The following is an 8,408-nucleotide window of genomic DNA, read 5'->3' as shown; positions in this document are numbered from 1 at the left end:
AAAACTGAGCTGTCCAACTGGTTAAGCTTCTGACTCTTGGTTTCAGCAAAGGTCATGATCTCAGGGCGGTGAGATCAAGAGATCAAGCCCCAGAGTTGGGCTCTGGGCTCAGCAAGTAGTCTGCTGAAGGTTATCTCCCTCAGCTTCTCACTCCCCCTGTTCTGGGGCACTGTCTCTCCAAAATAAAAAAAATCTTAAAACAAAACAAAACAAAAGCAAAACTGAGCTATTTATGACAGGCTTCGTTTCATTAGCTTATTCTCTTTACCTCACAGTCCTTTAAAAAGATTCACCTGGTGGCTTCCACGGTCATTCTACCCTTTGATAATGGCTGGAAAGTCTCACTTGTAGGTTTGATAATAGAGGACACGCTCCCTGAAGGAACTTAGTGAGCATTCAACTCTCTCCTATTGAGAGGGAAGAGGTTGCCAAGCCTACCAGGGAGGGAGTCATCACCTTGTAGGCTGAAGAGGCCCATTAGGAGGAGCACCTGGTCCCCTGAAGCAGAGGCTGGTGGCCAGAGTGTGATGACTGGTTCTTGTGGCCCAGAAGGATGCCCTGGGTGGATGTGAGATGTGGCTCCAAAGCCTACAAGTGCTGCCTCAGCTTGGCATGTCCAGCAGCGCCACCTGGAGGTAGCCTCCGTGCTAGTAGTGGGTTGTCATGGAGTTGGCTGCCCCAGACCTGTTCCAGTCCTCAGCAACCCAGCCGAGGCCCCCTGGGCCCTATGGACTACGACACAGCGGGAATGAACAGCCTGGTCCCCCAAGTGCTGCATGGCTGGCAGCCCTCGGCCAACCCAGTCTTTACAACCCCAGCCTGGCTGTGTGCCTCAGTTCACCCAAAGGCGTACATGCCCTACATGGTGCTTAGCCGGACGCCGCTCTTTCTAGTCTGCGACTGGGGCATGTGGCTGATTGCACAGATGACAGCACATTCACTACCTGGAATATGTCTCCTATGTGCTAGGCACATGGTCTCTGCTGTGGGCCACTTTTCTGAGCTTAGAGGGTCCAATCACAGCCCACCACTCCCAGTGGGCCTTGCCACGGCTTCGTATTCCACCAAGCACCTCCAGCAAAGACTGGTGACCAACCGTGCAGATAAATGTCTGGGTACTAGGTGCCATTACTGAGATCCTTGGCTGTCTGCAAGCTCTGAAAGGGTTCATGGATGACCGCAGGCCTGGGCCTCTCTTGACATGGCAGCCTGATCTTCTCTGATGCCTTCAGAGGACACTGCTGCTGTATTGAGCTGCAAAGCCACAATCCCACATGCGGCTTGCAGGCAGCAGCCCACTGTGAAGCTCTCTATGGCTCCTGAGCCATGGCTAACATATACCTAAGGTCAGCATGTTGTCTGATAAGACATTCTTTGGCTTTTATTTCTACTTCAAGTGGTAGAATATATCCTACAGAAATAAGTGTTTAAAATGCAAATTGTTTTACTTATCTGTGAAGAGGTCATTATAGTAAATATTCTTAATTAATGCCAGAATGAGATAATTACTACTTAGCAAGCCAAAGAAACCACCTTTACATTCTGTCAGTTTCTCTTATAAATGGTTGATTTTTTTTTTAATTAGCTTCAGGGTCCATCTTATGTTGAACACATATAACACTTTATTTTATGGCCAGAACCCCAAGTACAATATTGAAATGAGATGGAATTGTGACCATACTAATCTTCACAATCTCAGTGAAAACCTTTGACTGTTTCACCAGTATTGCCTGGTATTGCCTTACTGTAGGAAACTATTCCATCAAATTAAGGAAATTCCCTTCCACTAAAAAAGAAAAGAAAAAGAATCTGAGAAAACTGTTTTTATGAAGTATAATGCAGAATGAGGCTTTCAAATAAAATTTTTTTGAAAGATTTTATTTATTTATTTGACAGAGAGAGAGATCACAAGTAGGCAGAGCAGCAGACAGAGAGAGAAGAGGAAGCAGGCTCCCCACTGAGCAGAGAGCCCAATGTGGGGCTTGATCCCAGGAACCCAAGATCATTACCACAGCCAAAGGCAGAGGCTCAATGCACTGAGCCACCCAGGCACCCTCAAAAAAAATGTAAACATACTGTTAACCTTGCATTTCTACCTCTAGGAATCAGTCATGTAGAATTATACATGCACATGTTTATGCACCACATATTCCTGAAGTACCTAAGTATCTATCAAACATACCTCCAATGAAAGACATAACGTATACAGTAGTTACACAGAAGAGTTTGTTACAGACAATATTGCTGCATGTTCCCCACAACACATTGCTAAATGAACAAGTTCCAGAAAAAACACAAGCATGATACTCTCTTTTGGAAATAAAATAAAATACACGTAAATGTGTACAAACACAAAAGAAACATTCTGAAAGAACACCCAGAACATCAAATGATGTTAGACGTTTATACATGTCTTCATCTTTTGACATTTCACAACATGGTTTTCATGTATTAATTATACTGAATTAAAAAATCTGTTAATGAAACAAGCACATGATTTCAATATAACAAGTTCCAAGATTTTGCTATTGTGCTATCAGGTCAGTAATGTCATTCAGAATACTTGAATTCACCAAAATCTGTTACACCATCTATTGTTACAAATTTGGGCCCCTTTCTCATGTTTAAGAAGTCTTTCATCTAAAATATCTAGTAATAAATATGTTAAGATGTTAATTAAAAATTTCAATTCATGTGAAGATCTAAATGCCCAATTCTTAATGAGTTGACTCTGTTTTTCATGTCACTATTACATGAATTTTACAATAGCTTCGTGACCTCTGCTGGCTGGCTTCCAAAAGATTATAGAGTGATGGACATTGGGGAGGGTATGTGCCATAATGAGTGCTGTGACTTGTGTTAGACTTATGAATCACAGATTGGTACCCCTGAAATAATAACACATTATATGTTAATAAAAGATTATTTTATGGTAATTTTAAAACATAACTACAAATAGCAGGAACTTGAGTATTCCCTAATTATCACTAGATGTGTGAATGAAGATCCTTTGGATGATTACATCCCAGCCATTATATAACTGTAACCCACTGAGAAATCCAGGAATCAATGCAAAGACCTGCTGCCTGAGCCCAGCTGACACCCAGAATTATGAGAGACAATAATAAAAAGATTACTGATGTTGTAGGCCCCCACATATGGGGGCAGGTTGTTCTGAAGAGAAAGAACTCAGGAATGACATTTCTACATTTTTTGTTTATTTATTTATTTTTTTGATTTTTTTTTTCTTTTTTATTTTTATCTTAATAAACATATAATGTATTTTTATCCCCAGGAGTACAGGTCTGTGAATCGCCAGGTTTACACATTTCACAGCACTCATCATAGCACATACCCTCCCCAATGTCCATTTCCCCACCACCCTCTCCCGTCCCCCCTCCCCCCAGCAACCCTCAGTCTGTTTTTTGAGTTTGAGTCTTATTACTTTTGCAGCTGCACAGAGTAAAAAAATGCATGTTAAATATTGTAGTGGCTTAAGTTTAAAAATTATTAATGTTTGGAGTCCCTGGGTGCTCAGTGCTCAGTGCTCAGTGGGATAAAGTCTCTGCCTTTGGCTCGGGCCATGATCCCAGGGTCCTGGGATCAAGCCCCACATTGGGCTCTCTGCTCAGCAAGGAATCTGCTTCCTCCTCTCTCTCTCTGCCTGCTTCTCTGCCTACTTGTGATCTCTGTCTGTCAAATAAATCTTTAAAAAAATTATTAATGATTATTAATGAGTGGATGTGATATTAGAGATGAATGTCTATTGCATTTTTTCTTTTGTATCTATTTTTATGAACTATATATATTTACATATCTTAATTTTCAAACCACAGGCACTTTTTTAAACATTTTTTTGGTTTTATTTCATTTCATTTTATTTCATTTTTTTATTAACATATAATATATTATTAGCTCCAGGGGTACAGGTCTGTGAATCCTCAGGCTTACACACTTCACAGAACACACCATAGCACATACCTTCCCCAGTGTTCATAACCCAACCACCCTCTCCCTATATCCCTCCCCGCCCAGCAACCCTCCATTTGTTTGATGAGGTTAAGAGTCTCCTATGGTTTATCTCACTCCCGATCCCATCTTGTTTCATTTTTTCCTTCCCTACCCCCCAAAATCCCCACATTGCCTCTCAAATTCCTCATATCAGGGAAATCATATTATAATTGTCTTGCTCTGATTGACTTATTTCGCTCAGCATAATATCCTATAGTTCCATCCACGTCTTTGCAAATGGCAAGATATCATTTCTTTTCATGGCTGCATAGTATTCATATATATATATATATACATATATATATATATATATATATATATATATATATATACCACTTCTTCTTTATCCATTCATCTGTTGATGGACATCTAGGTTCTTTCCATAGTTTGCCTATTGTGGACATTGCCGCTATAAACATTCAGGTGCCCGTGCGTCTTCAGATCACTGTATTTGTATCTTTAGGGTAAATACTCAGTAGTGCAATTGTGGGTCGTAAGGTAGCTCTATTTTGAACTTTTTGAGGAACCTCCATTCTGTTCTCCAGAGTGGTTGCACCAGCTTGCATTCCCACCAACAGCGTAGGAGGGTTCCCCTTTCTCCGCATCCTCACCAGCATCTGTCATTTCCTGACTTATTAATTTTAGCCATTCTGACAGGTGTGAGGTGATATCTCATTGTGGTTTTGATTTGTATTTCCCTGATGCCAAGTGATGTGGACCATTTTCTCGTGTGTCTCTTGGCCATCTGGATGTCTTCTTTGCAGAAATGTCTGTTCATGTCCTCTGCCCATTTCTTGATTGGATTCCTTGTTCTTTGGGCATTGAGTTTGATAAGTTCTTTATAGATTTTGGATACTAGCCCTTTATCTGATATGTCATTTGTAAATATCTTCTCCCATTCTGTCGGTTGTCTTTCGGTTTTGTTAATATTTCCTTTGCTGTGCAAAAGCTTTTGATCTTGATGAATTCCCAATAATTCACTTTGGCTTGTTTCCCTTGCCTTTCATGATATTTCTAGGAAGAAGTTGCTGTGGCTGAGGTCAAAGAGGATGCTGCCTGTGTTCTCCTCAAGGATTTTATGGATTCCTCCCTCACATTGAGGTCCTTCATCCATTTGAAGTCTATTTGTGTGTGTGGTGTAAGGAAATGGTCCAGTATCATTCTTCTGCATGTGGCTGTCCAATTTTCCCAACACCATTTGTTGAAGAGGCTGTCTTTTTTCCATTGGATATTCTTTCCTGCTTTGTCAAAGAACAGTTAACCATAGAGGTGAGGATCTATTTCTGGGCTCTCTATTCTGTTCCACTGAACTATGTGTCTGTTTTTGTGCCAGTACCATACTGTCTTGATGATGACAGCTTTGTAATAGAGCTTGAAGCCTAGAATTGTGATGCCACCATCTCTGGCTTTCTTTTTCAACATTGCTCTGGCTGTTTGGAGACTTTTCTGGTTCCATATAAATTTTAGGATTATTTGTTCCATTTCTTTGAAAACAATGGATGGGATTTTGATAGGGATTGCATTAAATGTGTAGATTACTTTAGGTAGCATAGACATTTTCACAATATTTCTTCTTACAATCCATGAGCATGGGATGTTTTTCCATTTCTTTGTGTCTTCCTCAATTTTTTCATGAGTACTTAATACTTTTCTGAGTACAGATTCTTTGCTTCTTTGGTTAGGTTTATTTCTAAATATCTTATCATTCTGGGTGCAATTGTAAGAGGGATTAACTCCTTAATTTCTCTTTCTTCTGTCTTGCTATTGGTATATAGAAATGCAACTGATTTCTGTGCATTGATTTTATATCCTGACACTTTACTGAATTCCTGTACAAGTTCTAGCAGATTTGGAGTGGAGTCATTTGGGTTTTCCACATATAGTATCATATCATCTGCACAGAGTGATAGGCTGACTTCTTCTTTGCTGATTTGGATTTCTTTTTGTTGTCTGATTGCTGAGGCTAGGACTTCTACTACTCTGTTGAATAGCAGAGGTGATCATGGACATCCCTGCCCTGTTCCTGACCTTAGTGGAAAAGCTCTCAGTTTTTCTTCATTGAGAATGATATGCACTGTGGGTTGTTCATAGATGGCTTTGATGATATTGAGGTATGTACCCCCTATGCCTACATTGTGAAGAGTTTTGATCAAGATAGGATGCTGTACTTTGTCAAATGCTTTTTTAGCATCTATTGAGAGTATCATATGGTTCTTACTCTTTCTTTTATTAATGTATTGTATCACTTTGATAGATTTTTGGATGTTGAATCAATCTCACAGTCCAGGAATAAATCCCACTTGTTTGTGGTGAATAATCCTTTTAATGTATCGTTGGATCCCATTGGCTAGTATTTTGATGAGAATTTTTGCATCTGTGTTCATCAAGGATATTGGTCTGTAATTTTCTTTTTTGATGGGATCTTTTTCTGGTTTGGGGATCAAGGTAATGCCGGCCTCATAAAATGAGTTTGGAAGTTTTTCTTCCATTTCTATCTTTTGGAACAGTTTCAGGAGAATAGGAATTAATTTTTCTTTAAATGCTTGGTAGAATTCCCCTTGGAAGCCATCTGGCCCTGGGCTCTTATTTGTTGGGAGATTTTTGATGACTGCTTCAATCTCCTTACTGGTTACGGGTCTGTTCAGGTTTTCTGTTTCTTCCTGGTTCAGTTTCAGTAGTTTATACATCTCTAGGAATGCCTCCATTTCTTCCAGGTTGTCAAATTTGCTAGCATTTAGTTGCTCATAATATATTCTTATAATTGTTTGTATTTCTTTGGTGTTGGTTGTGCGATCTCTCCTCTTTCATTCATGATTTTATTAATTTAGGTCCTTTCTCTTTTCTTTTGATAAGTCTGGCCAGGGGTTTATCAATCTTATTGGTTGTTTCAAAGAACCAGCTCCTAGTTTTGTTGATTTGTTCTATTGATTTTTGGGGTTCTATATCATTGATTTCTTCTCTGATCTTTATTATTTCTCTTCTCCTTCTGGGTTTAGGCTTTCTTTGCCGTACTTTCTCCAGCCCCTATACTTGTAGGGTTAGGTTGTGTATTTGAGACATTTCTTGTTTCTTGAGAAAGCCTTGTGTCACTATATATTTTCCTCTCAGGACTGCCTTTGCTGTGTCCCACTAATTTTGAACAGTTGTGTTTTCGTTATCATTTGTTTCCATGATTTTTTTTCAATTCTTCTTTAATTTTCTGGTTGACCCATTCATTCTTTAGTAGGATGCTCTTTAGCCTCCATGTATTTGAGTTTTTCCCAACTTTCCCCTTGTGATTGAGTACTAGTTTCCAAGCATCATGGTCTGAAAATATGCAGGACATGATCCCAATATTTTGGTACCAGTTGAGACATGATTTGTGACCCAGGATGTGATCTCTTCTGGAGAATGTTCCATGTGCACCAAAGAAGAATGTGTATTGTGTTGCTTTGAGATGGAATGTTTTGAATATATCTGAGATGTCCATCTAATCCAGTGTGTCATTTAAGGCCTTTATTTCCTTGTTGACTTTTGTTTGGATGATCTGTCCATTTTAGTGAGGGAGGTGTTAAAGTCCCCTACTATTATTGTATCATTGTGGATGTGTTTCTTTGACTTTCTTATTACTTGGTTTATATACTTGGCTGCTCCCATGTTAGGGGCATAGATATTTGAAATTCTTAGATCTTTGAGTATGATATAGTGATTGGACAGGCACTTTGAGTATGATATAGTGTCCTTCCCCATCTCTTTTTATAGTCTTTGGCTTAAAATTTAATTTATGTGATATAAGGACTGCCATCCCAGCTTTCTTTTGATGTCCATTAGCATGGTAAATTGTTTTCCACCCCCTCAGTTTAAATCTGGAGGTGTCTTGGGGTCTAAAATGAGTTTCTTGTGAACAGCATATCGATGGGTGTCATTTTTTAAAATCCATTTTCATATCCTGTGTCCTTTGATTGGGCAATTTAGCCCATGCACATTTAGGGTAACTATTGAGAGATATGAATTTAGTGCCATTGTGTTGCCTGAAGGGGCACTGTTACTGTATATTGTATACTGTATATTGAAAAATGTATGCTAACCATATCAGAAGAGGCCCTATATCAGGGGGAATTTAAGGGGGGAAAGAGAAGTTTTTAAATTTTTTTTAATTAAAAAATTTTTGTGTGTGTATGTGTGTGTGTGTGTATAATCAATTATATCACTTATAATCTACAATTTGTGAAAATTTACTCAATCTCAAGTAAAATTCACACAATCTCAAGTAATCAAAACCCAAAGACTTCATAACTCATGGTGGAACCAAAGGCTTCTATGAGGCAATCTATCATGGGATCCCATGGTGGACATTCCTTTGCTTGCAGATCAACCTGATAACATTGCCCGCATGAAGCCAAGGGAGCAGCTGCCAA

The sequence above is a fragment of the Martes martes genome (assembly GCF_963455335.1).
Source record: "Martes martes genome assembly, chromosome: 2".
NCBI classification, from domain to species: Eukaryota; Metazoa; Chordata; class Mammalia; order Carnivora; family Mustelidae; genus Martes; species Martes martes.
This window is presented reverse-complemented; position numbering follows the sequence as displayed.